The sequence below is a fragment of the Eubalaena glacialis genome, chromosome 16 (genome assembly GCF_028564815.1).
Source record: "Eubalaena glacialis isolate mEubGla1 chromosome 16, mEubGla1.1.hap2.+ XY, whole genome shotgun sequence".
NCBI lineage: Eukaryota > Metazoa > Chordata > Mammalia > Artiodactyla > Balaenidae > Eubalaena > Eubalaena glacialis.
Window position 1 is genome coordinate 62,015,128 of NC_083731.1, and position 22,000 is coordinate 62,037,127.

General features: G+C 31.2%; 1 non-coding gene across 1 annotated transcript; it reads left to right on the plus strand.

Moving 5' to 3' along the window:
• Positions 1-21,538: 21,538 nt before the first annotated feature.
• LOC133076711 (U6 spliceosomal RNA) lies at positions 21,539-21,643 on the plus strand. Its single transcript, XR_009697599.1, has one exon. It is a non-coding gene; the product is annotated as a U6 spliceosomal RNA (small nuclear RNA).
• The last annotated feature ends 357 nt before the right edge of the window (positions 21,644-22,000 follow it).

A 22,000-nucleotide genomic window follows, 5' to 3' on the forward strand; every position in this document is an offset into this window, starting at 1 on the left:
ATTAGAAGTAAGAATGTTTAGATCAAAATAAGATTAATAAATATTAAAACTTTGCTACAACGGCATCAGAGTTTTATCTGTTCTGTTCAATGATGCATCCACAGTTCCTAGATTAGTGCCTGACGTATAGTATGTGTACAAATAATTGATATTGAATGAGTAGATTATTTCTCTATTCCTGGCAATATTAGCTATTTTAATAATTATGTATTAACTGATAATGTATACATTGTAATATTGGACAATATATTAGTTACATCATATGAAATTGTCAATATTTTATCCCTTTTGACATCCTGTTACTTATACTGTCAGTAGGTTGGGTGAATCTTTTGGTTCAGTAATAAAAGAATGATTTGTAGTAATTATAAAATTATGTTAAAGTTACTAGGTTGGGTTCCTGCAAAGAAAATGACAATGTAATATGTTCAAATCAATCAAGGATTCTTTTCCTCTATTAGTGTGCTGGACTTCTATAAGATTATAGTTCCAGTTCTACTTTTCTGGGCTCGGCCTCTATAAACTTTTCAATGACCTGCCTTTTAAAAAAGGTTCCATAACTAGGTTTGTAACATAAACCATGTGAGCATGCCTGACATTAGCTGGCCATTCAGCGATAATTCTCTAAGAACTGCTGGCTAATCAGAGCCTAGCAACAAGTAATTACAAAAGTAACATGTTAATAGTTATTGGCAACCATGTTTTCTTCCTGTGAAAAGACAAATTCACTAAACAAAGACAGTAACTGAACAATGTAAAAGGTAAGCCTAGAGAGGCAGAGGGAAGAGAGAAAAAGCATCTTATTTTTTTTTTTTTTTTTTTAGTTCCTGCTGTGGTCAGTTTACATTCCCCTCGTTTTTATGAGATTTCTCCATATTCCCATGATACATCATCCCTTTCTCCTTTGGCGAAAGTTGGTTTTCTTTATTTGAAATCAAAGCAGTTCTAAGTTTTTGTCGTATCAAATAAGAAATCCTGATAAAGCACAATAGAGTCTGGAGGGTATTAATTAATTGTACTTGCGTGTATCTACTTTGTTATGTAGCTGACAACTATCTAAAATAGTATTTTAATTATTCATTGATTAGCTTTTTGTTATAAAATATACCACCAAGGAAAACAATCCATATAACAGTGGTGAAGCCTTTAATAAATCACTGCACTAGTGTTTTAAAAGTGCAGATTTTGTCTTAGTTCATATTAAATTTCAGTATTAAAATATTTTTCTCAAGGAATCGGAATGACATACATGTGTTTGTGCAGGCAAAAATGAATGTGAAGACATATCATTAAAGTTGCAGTAATAATAGTTTATAACATAATTACAATGTAGAAATAATGATAAATCTGGTAATTGAGGTCTTAGATTCACAAATCATAGATCATAATTTCTGCATCCTAGAAGGCAGACAGACAATGGTCAAAGAATTGGGAAATTCACAATTTCCCACAAAGAATTGGGAAAAGAGTTTTGGCTTATTATTTCTGAATGATTAATAATGGAAGTAAATCTGGGGAAAATAACTTATATACCTGAATAGATGTGATACATGGCCAGTGATTAAATCAAACAATAATGTTAATTACATAGAAAGGTGTATAAAGTAGACTTATTTTTTTAAAAAAGCTATACAAGAGCAAACAACACAACAACAACCACAAAATAAACCTAGTATATGGACATAGGGTAAGGTTTGAAATTATACTTACCCAGTTTCTTAAGAAGCAAAACTTAATTTTTTTTTCTAATGGACTATCCCCAAATAAAGAATTATGCACCCTATAATGCTAAGTAAAGATATGAAATATAAAAATTTATCCATATCATTGCAACTATATAAAAACTAAATATAAGTGAAAAGTTAACATTTATTTGATTATCAAATTGAATTGTAGAAAACTTACATCTTTAGTTTTTGCATTCCTGTTGTTATTTTAATTTTGCTTTGCCATAAAGTAACATTTTTTTAAAAAAATCAAGAAATAGAACAAGAAGAAGGAAATTCACATCTATTGAACCCCAACTTTGTGTTGGCTTTTTCTTTCTTTTCTTTTCTTTTTTTTTTTTTTAATACAACAACCACATCCATCAGTTTCTGCTATATATTGGGTTGACCAAAAAGTTCCTTTGGGCTTTTCTGTAACACCTTATTGAAAAACCTGAACGAACTTTTTGGCCAACCCAATACTTTCTTAGAAGTATAGGAACTGTACTCAGAAGTACAGAAACCCAGAGAAGGTAATTTTTTTTTTTTTCCCTAGAGTAAAATCTAATAAAGAGCAAAAATTAGGTGGCAATTAACATTTTCTAGTTTCAAATTCTTTGATATTTAGACTGCAGGTATTGATCATTTGGAAAGTGTGCTTATACAAATTTGGACATTTTAATATAAATTTATGATAAAATCATACTAGAAATGTAAAGTCTAAAAATACAAAATAGATGAGGGACTCAACACCTTCACTATATTTCTGATTGAGAACAGGGAAAAAATCATTTCAGTATGTTATAGTTTTATGTATTATTTCATTAGCATTATTTTATGAACAGGTAGAGTTTTACTTGTTTTAATTGGCTGAGATTTTGTTTTCTTTAAAATCTTTACATTACTGCAAATATCAAAGCAAAAAAAAAAAAACAAACAAACAAAAAACAGAATACTATTTTCAATTTTGGCTAAGTAAAAATCACTCACAAAATGGACCTTGCAAATTTCTTCATAATATTTGAATGTGATTATTTTTAATATAAGGACAGATATTAGTTTTAGCTGTCATACTTATGGTTAAAAATATACTGACCAATATTGGCTACTTGGTAATAGTAAAAAGCAAAAGCATATCTAAATAAAACACTTTCCTTAGTTGTATAAAACTAGACCTTTTTTATCAGCTTTATAATTTAATTACGATTATATGTATTTCTGTCTAGTTTTATATTAGTATTGAAACATGCTATTTCTATTGTGTAATTTTTCTCTGAATTTAATTGAACAGAAGCTACCTTATATGTGATTGAAAGCTATAATGTGTTTAACAACAGACATCACTCATTGATTGCATTTTGGCTTGTAGCTGTGCTTATAAACGTATTTAGTTTAGTTGGTTTCGTTCGGTTTATCTTTTTTTTGTATATTTTACTAAAAGGGAACCACTCCATTTCCACACGCTCCACAATAACAGCTTCTCTCCAAATTTTCAGTCAACAACAGACATGTATTACTTCCCAAGGCTTTTCAGCATGTCTGCTATACACACACTCCTTCCGTTTTGCTTTTCAGAGTTTACCACAGCATGTATTTTTTCTTCCAATTTCTTTCCTTCTTTTTTATTTTTTCAGTCCAGCAAAATTAGAAACACTAATGCTGAACTCTAATTTCTGATGTCTTTACAGCTGATGCTGCCTTACTACTTAAGATTATCTATAGCATACTGAGAAAATTCCTAGAGGATAAGGCTGCTATGGTGAATCTGAGTTTCATGCATGTAAGAGCGAGTGGCATCGTCCTTCTGTAAATCTTTAGCTTTGTCTGGAGTTTAATATAACATGGATGTCAGAATGTTGGCCTTCCAAAGGACATGCTGAGATTTTTGATCCACTTCTCTGATTCTTGTCTATTAATAAATTCTGTGACAGCATCCTGCTGAGTAGCAAAATTCAGTGACAACTTTCAGATAGGTGTTGCCAAGAAAGATTTTTGAGTGCATGTAGTTTTCATCTGGTGCAATTTAGTACATGACCTTTATCTTCTTTAGCCTGTCTATTAATCCACAGTGCTGGGCTGACTGTAAAAAATGACTCATAATATTGGTGTACCTTCTTGGATGTGATTCTGGGGAAAAGATTGTTCTAACATCTTACATTGAAGCTGTTGAGGAGGTAGTATTTCCTGGAGATAAAAAGTTCATCAAATGCCAATACTGAATCTTTGCTTATTTTTGTTTTATATCATAGAAAAAACACAGGCTCAGTTACCAATGGGTTAGGGAGAACATTATTATTATTATTATATTTTCAATCCTTACCAAAAACAATATGCTTTTGATGATTCATAGATGACTGGAATAGTTTTTTAAGTTTTTTTCTTCCAGATTTATTGAGATGTTATTGACATATAACATTTTGTAAGTTTAAGGTATACAATGTTAGGGAGAACATTATTAATACATTTCCTACCTGCTTTTATTTCTATGAAAACAACTTATTGGAAATGTGTGGAAATAAAAGTAAAGAGCATTTACTTTACCTCTCAAAGCATAATGAACATCTGCTTAAACTGAGAATTTAATGATGAAAAATCCTTGGAAGGAGAGCGGGAAACAGAAACAAAAATGAAAAAAAAGGGAGAAGGTGGAAGAAGGAAGGGAGAGTTAAGATTCAGTGAGGAAATTTTAAGTGCCAGGAACAGTGTGTTCTAAGTTCTTTATGGGAATCATCTTATAAATGTTTATAATAACCTTTTGCATTAGGTACTATTATTATCACCATTTCACATCTGTAAAACTGAGGCACAGTGAGATTAAGTGACTTTTTGAAGGTCATCCAGTAAATGATGGTAACACTGGTATTTGAATGTTGGCAATGTGCTGCAGAGTAGGAGAATGGTATCAAAGGATGCTGCTTCTCCCATTCCTATCAAAACAAAATTTCTGATACAACCCTCGATAGAGTTTCTTGTAAAAAGAAATGAATTCTTTCACAAATGAATGATGTCGAAGGAGAGTTTACCTCAAGTTAAGATTCAAGAGAGGTATTATATCATTACATAACAAAATACTTCACAGTGAGTGGCTTAAACAACAAACATTTATTTTCTACAGTTCTGGAAACTGGAAGTCCAAGATCAAGGTGAAGGAAGATTTGATTTCTCTTGAGGCCTCTCCCCTTGGTTTGCAGATGGCTGCTTTCTCAACATGTCGTGTCCTCATGTGGCCTTTTCTCTGTGCACACCTATCCCTGGTGTCTCTTCCTCTTCTTATGAAGACATTAATCATATTGGATTAGGGCCTACTCATATGATCTCAGTTAGCCTTAATTACCTCTTTAAGGTCCTTATCTCAATATAAAGTCATGTTAGAGCTTAAGGTTTCAACATATGAATGGTATATAAGTATTATACTTACAAATACGTATGTATATATTAGGTTCATGCATGGTATATATTATGTGTACATATATATTATTTATCCATCTATATCAAGGGAGATTATAAATACATATTCATTATTTATTTTGCTTTTATTTGACTCTTGCTTTTAAGTAGGAGATGTTCTATTTATATAGAATTATATGATAGCTGTTCTGACTAGATAACCTCAAGAGCGCTTACAGATTTATCAAATCAAAAAATTGCCTTTTTTATGTCTCAAAAATGTCAAATTTATATCATAACCACCAATATCTGAGTAAATTGATATTTTAAAATAAAGATAACAAAAAAAATTGTTGTTGTTAAATGGTATGAAACTAGTTTGACAGACTTGATGTGATTCTCTGAATTTTACCTTGAAAAAATGTGCAGGTCTGTAATTATTTATTGAAATAATTACAATAAAGATATTCTGAGAGAAAGAGATTGCCCAAAATCCCAAATCTGGACTTAGGTAAGGTGAGACTTTATTTAAAATATTATCACAGTAAGGGAGGGGGACTTCCAATAGGGAGAGTGCTCTGACCATAAGATCTACAAGTTTCAAGAGTCAGGCAGAAAGGAATTTTCCTTTCTAGGGAGGTATAAATGAGAACCAGACATTATGGAGTGGGAAGGGCCAGGGACATGGTCTGACAGTTGAGTAGGGAAGTTCTTTCCCTGAGGTCAGCCTATTTTCAAGAGTGCCCTTGAGGAGGGGTTGCTCCATATTCCACTGTTGACCAGATTGAAGGTTGGTCGATGTTGACGAGCCTGAGGGGAAGGAAAAAAGCTTAACTAAACTTTGATCAAGTCAAATTTGCAGGTATTTTGCGGAGGTTGGTCAGTGAGTATCAACAGTTCAACTAATCACCTAGAAGGCAAAGAATTTGGGTGGTCTGTGTCTTGTCTTGTCATAGGTAAACATGAATTTATCTAGTCCTATGGGAAGGTGATTCTTTGAATTAAACCTTTTCTCAGAGAGAGAAAAAAAAAAAAAGGGTGGTGAGGGTGGATTCCTGAACCTTTGCTCTTTTTCAAGAACACAGACTTCAGGTAGCTTAACATTGTCACAATCAATGTACATTGGTGAGTTACTGTATTTCAACATTCAGATATGTGATATATGCAACCTTATGATTGTATAACAGAGCACTTCATAAATACTACTGATAATGACACGTTTATTATCACAATTACCTAAAAAGTACTGAGAAAGCAGGCAAAAGTCAATTCTTAGTCCCTCTTTTAAATGACACTATGTGACAAATTAATGACTGTAGCAAAATCAGAGGTGACTAAATACTTTGTGGATTCACCTCACTTTGGGCATGAGATTGAAAGATATTGGGTTGTCTTTCCTTCAAAAAAAAAATGATATGGGCTTTAAGGTTTAGGAGGAGTGGTGAACATCTGTGTCTGTCACTTATTTTGGACATATGCTGTGAGTCATAGGGATTCAATAAAACTTCGACTTCTGGAGTAAATTCATAGCAGATTTTGTCTCCCATCTCTGACGCTGACACTCTCAACAGATGATGCTAGCTGCTTCTTCTTCTTCTTTTTTTTTTTTTTTATACTTCTAGGAGAAATAAAATCTTGATACTGTCACAGTCTCTTAAAATCAATATGGACCAGGGATTGCATTGACATTTCTAGAGTACAGAGTGCCTCATTCCTGATCTCCACACTGAACTCCTTTCAGGGGGTGTTGAAGGTCAGCGGCTGCAGCAGCATGTGATTTAATCCTTGTAAAGGCAGATGGCAAGTGACAATTTTTAGTTGGCACCACCAACAGTGTACAAGTCTTCCAATTTCTCCACATCCTTGTCAACATTTACCTTTTTTTTTTGATGATAGCCACACTAGCAAGTGTGAGGTGATCTCTCACTGTGATTTTGATTTGCATTTCCCTGATGATTACCAATGTTGAGCACTTTTTCATATACCTGTTGGCACAGTCAAAAATAATGGAAACAACCTAAATGTCTACTGACAGATAAATGGATAAAGAAAATGTGGTATAGACCTACAATGGAATATTATTCAGCCTTAAGAAACAAGAAAATCCTGTCAAATGAAACAAAATGGGTGAACCTGGAGAACATATATTAAGTGAAGTAAGTCAGTCACAGAAGAACAAATACTGTGTGATTCCACTTATATGAGATGAGATATCTAAAGTAGTCAAACTCATAGAAGCAGAGAGTAGAATGGTGGTTTCCAGTAGCGAGGGGGTGGGGGGGTGGGGAGGTGAGTTTTTCTACAGGTATGTTCTAAAGTTTCAGTTATGTAAGAGATATACATTCTAGAGAACTGCTGTACAATAAATATAGTGCCTAGAGTTGACTATACTCTATTGTACACTTAAAAATTTAAGAGGATAGATCTTATTTTTAGTGTTTTTACCACAGTAAAAAAAAAAGAAAGAGTGAAGTACAAGAAGTTATTGGGTTTGATAGCATGTAGCCTCCCTTGTTTTAGAAATTTGAAATAATACACATATTAATGTGTTTTGCTTTAACACATGAACATAGATAAGTGTATCCATAGCATCACAGATCATTTCTATTGAAACTCTTTTTCTGTAAATTATTACCCATTACAAGACAGGCTTATGTGACATTATAAAGGGAAACGTGACAGTAACTTATTTGTTTTCTTGTATTGATGCACTGGATTAATAGATTTTTTCCTAGCAATGTGTGCATAATGATAGGCCTATGAGAAATTCAAAAACAGTGCCAGGAAAACAAATAGAGGTAACTCAAATCATGTCTATGCACTATTATGTGGGAATATGTGTCATGCTAACCAGGGATTTTCACTAGTCCTCTATTTCTTCACTTTAAGAAACAATGGTCTAGATATATGGATGTCACACTTTTCTATAATGGTTCCATTTTTCCTCAGCACTCAGAGCAAAGCCTATGAAGAAATAGCTATCCCCCAAACTACACCACATCCCAGCGTAACCAATAGATGATGCTCTTCATCAGCTTAGCAAATGTTTACAGGGGGCACATTTGTTTTCTGACAGTTTGATTTATGAAGAAATTACATATAGTGTTTTATCTTATGCTAACTATAGCTATAAATAAATAAAAGCAGTAACTTGATTGTTAACAGTAAACATGATTGTGGCTGAGAAATAGATTGGAGCAAGCAACATCTGCTTAGAAAAGGCTGATCCTTAGTCTCTTTTTGCTTTTTTAAGGAGAAATTATCAAGTATCCCTGCTGTATCACTGAGCATTTTCTGAACAAAATGCATTCTTGAAATTAGTATGTCATAAATTAATAGAATGAAAATTAAAATATTAATATAATTAAATTAATGAACAATTAAGTACCCAAATTAAAAAAAAATGCATTGCCTTGATCCATGGTTTAACACAGTGATAGTATAATCCAGGTAATAGAACTCTGCTGAAAATATTCTAAGCACTCCCTTAGCAAAGTCATTACAGACTGGCCTGCTGCTTCATATAATTTCTGTGATAAGCTACTGAAAATTTAATTGGCTTTAGCTCTAAAATATTTCTTCATAAAGTAAGTACAACAGATGAATAAACCTCTTTGATTCATCTATTTATAGTAACTTAAGGAAGCTCATTAACATACTTCCTTTGCAGATATTTGTATTAAATAGGAATGCTCAATGAAATATTGCAAGGATCTTTAAGAACCCATATTCCCTACCATAAAATCATATTTGTGGATGAAAAACTTGATTAATTAAATTAAGTATCCACTTAATTTGATGCCAGAAATAACAAGTACTATTGTGGCCTCTTATTGAGATATAGTAGAAGTCATTACAGAAATTTATGGCTTTCTTGAATAATATTTTTTCTCTAGAATCTTAGAAATGCGGCCTCCTTGTAATCATTTAATTTGAGAATTAGCCACATGCCCATATTTCAAATACTGTGACTTCATTTACTATTTTCCTTTACTGTGAGTTTCCTTGATCATTTTAAGTGGTTCTTTTGCAGGAATCATGATTCGTAAGCAAATGAAACAAAGTTCTAGTAAGAGCCCCAAACTTTCCTTGTAATTCCAACCTAGATCTCATTCAATCAATAGTTATATTAAATAGAATTTTTACTTCTACCTTAAGTATAAGGATATCAAATATCCTATGTAATCATACCTAGAAGTCACTTTGACATCCTTCCACTGGAATCTCTCCCTTAACCTAGATCCCAAAGTAGCTTCGTGCCCTTTTATCCCTGTGATGTTTTCTCTCTCTTAGATGTTTCCTCAGTGATGACTCTTATTTTTAAACAAATTTCTGTCATATTTTTCCACAGTTATTTTCACAACCTCAAAACATTTGGTGGAATAAAATAATATTTACACATATATCTAACTTACACATTGAGGATAAATACTAGGATTAGGTAATTTCTTGAAAATATGATTTTCCCCAGTGTGTATGTTTCTCTTCCAGAACCACTGATGGACAGCTTTTAGTTCCTCGTTGCATACAGTCCAAACCTCTTAGCCTAGATCACAGGATCCCTCATGATGTCCTTTCAAGCTACCTTCTCCATCTTTTCTGTAAATACTAGTGCTTTTCATTTCACCAAGTCTCCTTCAGTCTATCTGCCCATGCCTGAAAGTTCTAGCTCTAATCCACTTTCCAATTATGTATATAATTCACAAAACTCTTTAAAAATTACTAACCAGTCAATCCAAGTAAGGTACTAAAATGTCTAAAAAGGATTATACAATAAATTTCTGATTATCGAGTGTACACCTGTATGTGTGCGTGTTTACTCATTTAATCTTTTTTCTTATAGTCATCCAAGAAAGGGTATCATTAAACATACTTCCTAAATTTTGGAATCTCAAAATGACTTTGTATTGCTTGCATTAGATGAGTTGTAATGTGGAATTGCAAATTTGGGGCCAAAAACCACACTCCTAAAAAATCTATTGATACCAATGATACCACTATATACATTTTAGTTTCTATACTCCTGGTATTGTTTTTAAAGACATTTTTTCTGTTTAAATTTATTCAGAACAATAGTATTTATTATATATTGTATATAAATATATATTTACCTATATATACTCTTTATTTGTATTCTCATTTTTGCTTTTTATTTCTTTCACATTTTCTTTTGCTCTTTTCTTCATCTTTTTTTTTTCCTATAACAAGTGTATTGTGAAAAATGTCAAATTTGTTCTCCACAACTTTTTTATATTTTATTCATCATAAGGTTGGCTGCTTTGTACCTTTAATGTAGAAGGTTCTCCCACTATCTCCTTTTTTATTAAAATACATATTTTTGATATACCAGAGTAAAAAGGAAATAATATAATGAATGTTTCCATAACCAAAACCCACTAGGGTGAGTTGATACACAAGTTTTATTTTCTTGTGTATCATTCCATAATCACATTCCCTCCTTCTCTCCCACACAGAAGAAAACATCATCTTGAAATAAGATCTCATAACACCTATAGTTTATCATTTTATTATGTGTGTTTATATTGAAAATTTATTAATTTCAAAAGTTTTAAAAGTCATCTCTATGGTATTTTATAACTCACCTTTACAATGCATAATTTTCTAATCATTATCTTTGTAATATTTATCCAAGTATATATAGCTTCTGTTAATTTTCACTTCTGTATAGCATTATTTTATTCAAATATATAGATATTTATAAATCCATTATCCAGATGGTAAATATTGGGGTTATTTTCAGCATTTGCAAGTACAAAAATTATTTTTGTATGTGTTGCTTGTGCATATATATAAGTACCTCTTAAGTATATAAGTAAGAACCGAATTACTGTGTTAAAGGATGTGAACCTCTTCACTTTACTGGGTATTTCTAACTTTGTCTTAAAGTGGAAATAGAAATTGATGTACCAGTAGTGTATAAAAGTTTTAATTGTTCTATCTATTCATCAGTTCTTACTCTTTTTTGACACATTTTTAAATCTAGGAAGTAATGAGTAGTTTTATTAAATTGAGATTTGAATATGTGTTTGATTATTAACAATTTGGAACATCTTTTCATACACTTATTCAATTTTCCTCTAAATGATTTATATGAACTCTATATTCTACAGGTAATTACTTTTTTAGGTTTCCAGTATTTCACATATTTTCTACAAATCTATCATTTGTGGAACATGACAAATCTGTGTGCTGTATTCTTAATTAAGTAAATACACATACATATTAAGATACATATATGCACATACATATGTACCCACACATATATATGCCATATCGATGTATACAAATGTACAATTCTATATATACACACATTATATTATATACACATTTATATACCTATTTACCTATGTAATTAGTATTTTCCTGTTTTAACACACAGACACCCAATATACACACATGCACACATACACCAGAAAGAAATATCTCTGAGAAAGGATGATGATGTAAAGGTGATTATGATACTGATGACAATATATATACAAGTGAGGAAATTATAAATATATTTGATGCTTAATGATTTTGTTTCTTCAGTAATCAATTTAGTTATTATGTAAAAGTATATTGTACACCAATAAAAATTAAGAGGCTATATATTGTCACATAATTAAAAAATGTTTATGGCTAAAACTCAAATCTTCCTTTCAAATAATCAACAGGATGTATCTGGCATTCTTGCCTTTAATTCTGAAAACCATAGGCCTGATTACCCTCATATAGTCAATTTGTTTGGCATAAAACTACCTTAAAATGACCTCTTCACATCCCAGAGGTGAGGATACATTTTAGTTTTAAAACTTCCATTTCTCAAATAATTGAAATGATTTATATATAGTCTCATAGAGCTCTCCTACATTAAATAAAAAAATAAGAATCACAGTATCACATATTTGGTGAAAGTATAGATAACGTCTTTTCAACCTTTACTAGAATCATTATGAAGTGTAAGATGTCAAAATCGGAGGACCTGAAAAACTAATTTACAAATTCAAATTAAGAAATAAAAGCATGGTTATGTAAACTTTTTTTTTTCTAGTGGCATACACACCAAAGAATTGTATTAAAGGTTTCTTCTTCATAATAGCAATTCTGGAGTTGGTGCATAACCCTTTTTCCAAATCTTTCTACTAATCTTTAAAAAATGTTAGAATGGTATATTGCTAATACTAAAACCTTGTTCTCCAAGAATGTATTAATGCGGCATGAGATTTCCTTCCCAGAGGGGAAGGGCAACATTTATATTACAGAAACTTTAAAAAAAAGTCACTTTACTATATTAGAAATTCTAGGCACTATTGTGTAATTATATATATATTTTACTTTAATTCATTTGTTCAGTTTTTTTTCAGTGAAATGTTAATGAAGCAAAAATTTTATTATATACCTTTAATAAATAAAAGTCATGTATAGCTTTCCATTTCTCATAAGACAGAACTTTTCTTCTCATTAAATAGTTTTTTCCCACTGTTACCCAGTCCCCAATCTTATACTCCCAGACACAATATTTTATTAATTATTGGTATGATAATCCAGCTTAGTATCATAATGAATACAGAGATGGTGAGGTTTGTTAGTTTTTCTTTCATACACAAACCATATGAGGGTGAGCATATTCTCCTTTAATCTTTATTGAAACTTTTTTCCTTTTGTCTAGCAAAATAATATTTATGCAAATGAATGTAACACAGTAACATCAAAAACTGCTGTTTAGTACAAACTTTGGGGCAAGATATTACAAATTGTATCTAAGTTTCTTTGATATTTATTGTAATTGCTTCAAGCTCACACACACACACACAAAATAAGTTCAGATGCCACACTTAAGGTATGTGACTATTATAAAGCTGCATCTTACTGACCCCAGCCCGTTTTCACTTCTGAGTGAACTATATAGAAATTAACAAAAAAAGAAGCCTATAACATCTATACAATGGGCTATTCACCTCTATATCCTTTTAAGATCGCTTGATTATACATTCATGCATAAATATAGTCTGATATTTCATTTAATTATTCAGGCTGAGATTTATCTTTGCTTATTATTTTGGGTAAAATGTTGCTAAAATTAAATTCACTATGAAATACAGTACTGCATGAAGTTTGAATACCAGATGTATTTTTTTCTGAAATCCTTATGTTGGCATCTTTCTCAGCTTTATATCTTAAATGACCTAAACATTTGTATTAACCTTGAACATTAAGACTTCTAAAATGCTTCATATACTTAAAAAAAGTGCATTGAGGCTAAATCATGAACCTAGTCAGTGACAAGAGATCTGCTTGAAGTGTAGAATTTACCCAAGGAAAGTATGTCAATAAGCAGTGCTGAGTTCCACAAAGCAGGTACAAAAGAGCAAATAGAAAAATCACTCATAATGACACATTTCAAAACCAAAGAAATGAGAGATCTGTGTCAATTGACTTCAGCTAACAATCTGTAGAAAACAGACTTGAAAACTCCTTCTGGTAACTTTGTCTCCAGGCATGGCATTTTAATACAATACTAGAACTTTATAGGTAATGCAAAATTTTAGGATCACCTGGGGTAGCCAAGTCAAAGATGGTATAGGAAGTAGAAATCAAGCTGTTCTATTAATTATGCTAGATTAATGTTATAATCAAAGAAGCCTGTAATTGACAACATGCAAAAAAAGTTACTTGGAAAATGTGTCAATTCTAAAAGAAATACAATCTCTCAAAGAAGATGCTATCATATTTTAAATGAATAGGCAATGTCAATCAAAGTGTCCCATATTTTAATAATAGCTTAGATTTAAAATATTTATTAAACAAAACCTGGGTACTATAAATTATACAATAGATTATACAATAGATTATCTAAGACCACAAACACCAAATGTCAGGTATTGTCTAAGGGACTGGGATTGGGAAAAATGTAAAAGAATGCAAGGTGTCAGTTTTGGACATACTTTAAGTTAGTGGGGGGTATTTAAGGGAATTCCAGTGAGAGTGCAGGAAGTAATAATGGGCAAAATATGCATTTTTATTTAGAGGTAATTATAATGGCTATGCAAGTTAGAGGTTTGTGCTTTTATTATAAAATTAGGATAAATAACAGTGTGAGAGTATGTTGAATATTGGAGAGGAGCTTTCTATTTATGTTTCTAGGAAAGAACATGAATATTTAATAAATGCAAAACTGTGTCTCATTCTTGGCTTCGGAAAATAAAATTTCCAACTTTTACTCCTCCATTCTCCATAGACTTTCCTATTTTCTATAATATGTCTGTTCAACTACTGAATAAGGAGTATCTGACAACTTAAATATGATTCATCTGAGGACTAAAACATTAAAATACACAAGGCTGTCTCCACCTTTTTTTTTTTCTTTTTATCTTATTTACTTTTTCAGAACAATTTGGACTCTGGTAAATCCACTTCAGAATGCATCCTAAATAAGGTGAATGGTAATTCTATGCTCAATGATGTTCTAGCAGGTAGATCTTCCAGAGAAGGCAAGTGTTAAGTTGTTAATTTATTTAGCTGGTAAAGTCAGGAAGAAATGTTTGTTTTATTGAAAGATAAAAATAATTCTTTTTTAAATTTCAAGACTATTTTATAGAGCAGTTTTAGATTTACAGTAAAATTGAGAGGAAGTTAAGAGATTTCCCATGCACCCACTGCCCCCACACCTGCATAGTCTCCCCCATTATCAATATCCCTCATCAGAATGGTACATTTCTTATGAAGGATGAACCTACCTTGACACATCATAAGCATCCCAAATCCATAGTTTAAACTAGGATTCCCTCTTGGTGTTGTACCTTCTATAAGTTTGGACAAGTCTTTATTAAAATATCACACAAAATATTTTCACTGCCCTAAAATATCCTCTGTACTCTATTCATCTATCTCTCCCCATCTCCCCACAGCCATTGTTTTTTAAAAAAAATTTCCTCTGTAGTTATACTTTTTCCAGAATGTCATATAGTTGGAATCATAAAATATTGAGCCTTTCCAGTTTGGTTTCTTTCACTTAGTAATAATAATTTAATTTTCCTCCATGTCTTTTCCTGGCTTCATAGCTCATTTCTTTTGAGTGCTGAATAATGTTCCATTGTCTGGATGTACCACTTTATGTATCCATTACTGAAGGACATCTTGGTTTCTCCCAAGTTTTGGAAACCATGAATAAATGGCTATGAACATCCATGTGCAGATTTTTATGTGAACATAAGTTTCTAACTCTTTGGGTAAATACCAAGGAATGCGATTGTTGGGTTCCAAAGTGGGTGTACCATTTTGCATTCCCACCAGCAATAAATGAGAGTCCCTGTTGCTCCATCTCCTCACCAGCATTTGGTATTGTCCATGTTCTGGATTTTGGCCATTCTAATAGTTGTATATTGGAATCTTATTATTGTTTTAATTTTCATTTCCCTAATGACGTATGATGTGGAGGATCTTTCCATATGCTTATTCATCATTTCTATATTTTCTTATATTTCTTCTTTAAGTAATTACTTAAGATCATTATTAGAGTGCTTATATTTACACATAAATTAGTATTTCAAATAGTTACTCATTAAGGCTGAAATATTATTTTACCTGAAGAGATTAAAAAAAATGAATTTTGCCTTAGGTACATATGACACATTTTTCTGCTAACTGCAGAAAATGATAAAACTGAGTCAAGTAGTTTATAGGAAATATTAAACAATCCACAGACTCATCAATCACAAAATAGCAAATATAATGTAATATTCTTAATTTCTACAAAATCAAAACTACCTCACATAAAACATTAACCTTTTAAGACTAGAACACTGTCCTAATTTAAATGACATTTTCTTCTATTTTTTTTCTAAGAATAAATTTTGTTAGATTTCTTATGAATAATGAAATAATCTAATCCAGGGTTGAAAGCAAAAAGCAAAAGGACTTTAAATGGCAAAAAAAAAAAAAAAATCTAACTTAGGAGATATAAGGACTAGTTTCTTTTCCTGTCTTCTAGGATTTCAATGGCTGAACCATCATTCTGATTTTGTAGGATTGTTATGAGAGTTGGTGATATGTTAAAATATCTACCACAGGACATGATTGGTACTCAATCAATGTTAACTGTATCTGAATTTTAAGCTTGTCTTTACATAGACTTTCAAGAAAGTTATTGATCCATACACATAAATAGTCAATAATTATGAAAAATAAAACAAAATAAAAGTGAGTCTGAACTTTGAAGACTTCTAGTGACATAGCTTTTTTTTTTTTTTTACCTAATAAAAGAGATCCTTGAAAGATTGTGACAAGGGAAATTATAATATGACAGCTTTAATATGTCATATTTTAACATATTTAATCTGACTTGATTGGCAAGTGATTGTCTGTACATGTGTGTGCATTCATGTGAGTGTAAGAACAAAGAACAATTAATAAAGAGGCCCTTAAAATTCAACTGGTCTGGACAGAAGGCAAACATCTTGCTTCCTTTCAGATTTTTTTTGGGGGGACATATGATCCTGACCGCTTTTCTGTATTGAGTTTTATGATTTGTATGTGATAATAAGTCTCAGTATGCTCAACTGGATAATTCTCTTTTTTTCCTGGACAATTCACACAAATAGCAATAAATTTATCTGATGCCTGCTGCTTTCTTTATGTCATTTGGAAATGAGTTACTGTTATATTTTCAGCATAAATTGAATTCTATCCTTTTAAACATGGATTTAAGTGGTTTGGTACTTTAGCTTTTTTCTGTTATGTTACAGAATATTATTTAGTCCAAAGTGATACACTGTGGGAAAAGTGCCATCTAAATCCTGTTGCTATTGTGGAATCTGGGATTTGTTTCCATGGACACTGAGCCAAGCTAACAATCAGGGTTTCATAGCCTAACATTGACTGAGACTGAGAACCTAAATAGTCTTTATTTAAAATGAAGTGACTATAAATTAAGCAAACATTGTGTATATTACATAAAGAACTAGCTTATCAAATTTTCTCTACAGAAACATATTGAAAAGAGACTATTAGAACTTCCAGAATTTTCTTAAAACAGGAAAGACCACTACTTTCTCCAATCCTAATATCTATAGGTAAATAATTTTGATGCTTATACAAACACACACATATGATAATGAATTAAATATAATGAACGATGGCATATTTATTAATCTAGAGTAAAACTAGAAGCTAATATAACAAGCATCTCTATTGACTTTGAAACAAAAATTCTCCAACTGTATTTCTGTCTATAGTAAAAAATAAAAGAACAAAATGCTAGTATAAAGTAAAAATATTTAATCAACCAGTTAACTCAAATTATATAAAAGTGCTACATTAAGAAGACTATTTTTTTCTTCATTCTATTTCAGTAGAAATATTGCTTTCCAATGTGGGTGGCTGTGAGGTTCCTAGGTTCAGATTCTTGTGTTCTGGGAAGAAAGGCATCTTTACTAAATTGTGAATCTGCCTTGCTTACTGTTTCACTCAGCCATCAACCTATTTCATTCATTCTGGAGAGCTGCATGTAGGCTGGGTTTTATATGGCATAAAGTTTTATCTCATCAATGGTTGATTGACCTTTATTTATTATTTTCCTCAGAATTGCAGTAAAATAAATCTTAATCTACTAGTGACATAACATAATCATTATTCAATTCCTAATTAAATTCATGTATGTTACTATAGAAATCATGCTTAATTTCAAATAAATTAGAATAATAATGTTTATCAAGAGCCTCATGTGATATTCAGCATATGATAAATTTTCAACAATTTTAAATTATGTGAAACAGGACAATCTTAAGTAACTCTTTAAAAATAATTTTAATTGAGGCTTATAAAGGCTTATAACACCAAAAAATACATATTTTACACATACTTGTGGTTGCAGCAACTATCCCTATATTCCCCAGTATACCGATTTGATTGTTTCTGATTTGCGCTTGGTTTGTCTGAACTATTAATGCAAGACAAGGATTCTAAATCATTTTGGATGTCTTTGCAAATATTGGTTAAACTTATTTTATTAGGCACTTTCACCAATCCTTTGTTCTACGTATTCCAGGTAATGTTACCTGTTTCTTGCCAATAAAACAAAGTGCTGCACTGGTGGCACACAAACATTGTCCGAGAAAACACTGAAACTTTTAATACAAAGAAAAAAAAAAGAAAGACAGAAGAAAGAAAAAGTCTTTTGAATTCTGCTTACTTTTAAATAGGAAAAACAATAATTATTGATGTGTATTTCAGTTTCAGTTAAGACTTGAATCAAATGTGACAATATAAAATGAAAATCTGTTGTCTTTCTATATTCAGCTTTAGTAGCTGAAGAACATATTGGAAAATTGTGTGTTGTAGAAGTGGAGGACACATTTAGAGACAAATTTCCAGCTAAAGCACCAGAAATCATCTGTTGCTTTGTTTAAAGCTATATTGCAAAGTCCAACAGTCTTGAGAATGAGCTCATTTTTTAAATGGAGTAAAAATAATTACTAATATTTACCAAAAAATAAGTATTTTAGATTAATCTATGGATTGATGTTGGCATTAATTACATTATTAAAAACTTTAAAGATGCAAGCAATGCAAATTTGTTACCAAATTTCACATTCACTTTCCATATTGATCATGTAAAATTTCTTATGGTCATCTTGTAATGAAGCTACTTGACTTCCTCCCAAAATATAAAGCCACTAATTTATTTTCTGTGTTCTCCTTCTCTTCTGACAATTAAGGTAAAATGGCACATAAAGTTACTCGCATTTTGGTGACAAAAACTTCAATTGTTACATGCATGGTTTTATTAACTTCTTTCTTCAAATAATAATTTTAATAATTATGAAATTAGCCTCAGAAAAAAATTGCTAGCTGTTTTTTGTGTCGACAAGTTATTTACCTTTTTAAAAATCAGATGTAAGAAAATGTCAAAACATAACTACCTCTGTAGGGTCACAATAATTATCTATCACATGGGTCCTTTTTGTCCACAAGGATTGAAAATCTTCCATTCACACCCTCCTTGATTCTAATTGATTATTAACCTTATTCTTCTCCTTATCTCACAAACTGGTGAGGGAATAAAAACGCAAAAGAAAGAAATGATTATCTTGACTCTAGTCCCTTATAAGCAAAAAGAAATTAAAAAAACATTTAATGAGATATAAAATGGGAGAATTCTTCTCTTTCTCTGCGATAGAAATGAAGGACATAAATATGACTTAATATATAGATATACCTGGTGTGTAGAGCCAAAAGTAGTATTTCCATCTTGTTGACTCTTTTTTCAAAGTACAGAAACATCTAATCAACTGCTTTCTGCAATAATGAAAATTAATATACTATAATCAAAGATATATTTAAACATATATTTGAAAAAACCTCTGTGGGATTAACAGCATTATTTTTTCATTTTAAATAAGAGAAAAATGATGCTCAAAGTTTAAATTTTATTCAGAAACTCACTCAGTGAGAGTAAAACTCATATTTAAACTTCAAAGCCCATTCAATTTCCAGTATACTGTGAAGTAGGGTGATGCCACCGATATGGGGGTTTAGTCAGAAAGTACAGTTCCACAATTCAAATTTCACAAATGGAACAAGTTAAGATCCTTGCAAGTGTCTTGGTGACTATATTGCTAAAATGGAGTGGAGAGAAGTTTAATGTTGCTCAGGATTCTAGGGGGTTGGAGGTGTTACACCTGGTCACTTGAAAATAGCTTAATAGATATAAGATTGGTTTTAAGGAAAGGTGGTTTTCCAGGGGATGAGTATGGGCAGAGGATAAGACTGAAAAGCAGGGCCCTGATAAGAAAAATAAATGAATGTATTCATTCACAGCCTCTCTTGGAGGCCAACACAGGGCAATTTGTCTACATGAGCTCTCCCTGCTGAGAAGAGATATAACAGTGGGGTTGGTCAGGGGCCATCCATAGTACACTCTTCAAGCAAAGACAAAAGAGTATTCCTTTAGCCTGAAACAGGGTAAAATATTCCCACCTGAAGTCATAAACTCAGCCCAGGCGGTGTGAGTTCTTTATCTCTTGATAAGAAAGTGTTGCAAGCACAAGGCCCAGTCTTAAGTGGCCCACTGGGGGCCAAAAGACTACATGCACAAGGAAACTGCCTTTACCAAAAGAAAGTCTGATTTAAATCCACTTCTTTTCTTTTGCAAATGACTTTGTTTTTACAACATTCAATGAACTTTTAAGATCTCTTTATTCATTTTTTTAAAAAAATTTTATTGGAGTATCATTGATTTACAATGTTGTTTTAGTTTCTTCTGTACAGCAAAGTGAATCAGTTATATATATACATATATCCACTCTTTTTAAGATTCTTTTCCCATAAGATTTCTTTTTTCTTAATATTTAAAATTTCAAGAGCTCTTCCTGGGTTGGGTTTTTTTTTTTTTTTACATTTTAATCATTCAGTATAACCTTTAAATATAAATATGTGGTTTTCATCTCTAAACCTTTTTTCTATTATTTCTTTAACATTTTTTCTTCCCAATATTTTCTGTTTTCTTTTCTAGAGCCTCCTATTAGGTTTTTGGACCTATGAATCACATTACTTATATTTTCCATTTTTATCTTTCTGTGTAGCTTTTAAGCAAATTTCCTCAAATATAGTTTTAGCATTTTTAAAAATTTTTAACTATATATATTTAATATATAGAGAAGTTTATTATATGTATATATATATACATATATGTGTATATGTCAGTTTTTTTTATACTCACACACACACACGTGTGTATATATATTTTTCAACAGCAAAAGCAGCTTAGATACCCATCACTTGAAAAGTGGATAAATTATATCACATATATTCCACATACATATATCAACATATATCAACTTTAAGAAACTAATGCTGAGTGAAAAATGAAGCAAAATGAGACATAAAAATATTCAAACAATACTTTAGGAACATAAAAATTATATATACTTATATATATAAATAAATTATACATATATTTATAATATATATGTATATTACAATTATGGTTTCCTATTGTAATGAAAGAGAATGGAAGAAACTGAATGGTTTGTGTAGAAAAAAGTAAAAAAATCATTAAATTAAAAACAGTTTTTTCATAAGCCAATGATGAAGATCTCTCTCTCTCTCTCTCTCTCTCTCTCTCTCTCTCTCTCTCTCTCTCTGTGGTCAAAAAACAAAATGCACCTAACTAATGCATATTAATTTGTATTCAGTAAATTTGTTACTGTTGTTACAGATCAAGGGCTCATGCTGTCTGACTGGAATAGAAGCCAGTATTATGGTACTGGCTTTCTGAGGAAAGAAACAGCTTTGTGAGGTTGACCATCAAGGAGACAGGAGGCAGGGCTCAAACACAAAATACAAATTCTTCCTAGTATTAATTCAAAGGAATGCCATCATTCCATTTGGTAGATTTCCTGAAGCTCTAAATGGGAATTACTTTGAGAGAAAAACACTCCAATGTTTGCTTCAGCAGCCCATACACAAAAAATGCAATGATGCAAAGAAGCTTAGCATGGTCTCTGTGCAAGAATAACATGTACATTTGTGAAGTGTTCTCTATTTTTTTCTATTTTTTATTGTTCATATGCTCCAGAGTTTTTGTTAAAGTAATAAAAAATTTTGGAAATAGATAGTGGTGATGGTTGCACAAAGTAGTGAATGTAATTAAGGTAAACAAAATTTATGTTTAAAAATTGTTAAAATAGCAAAAAAAAAAAAATATATATATATATATATATATATATATATATATATATATGCAAAATAAGGGTACAAAAAATACAGTTAATTTATAGAAGTTCCATTATATTGCATCATTTTTCTCCATTCTCCTTACTCTTATAAGGGAAAATTGAAAATTAATTAGAAGGATAAGAATATAACCTGGTATCATTATTTGTTTTTTACCATTTTAAAGCTCA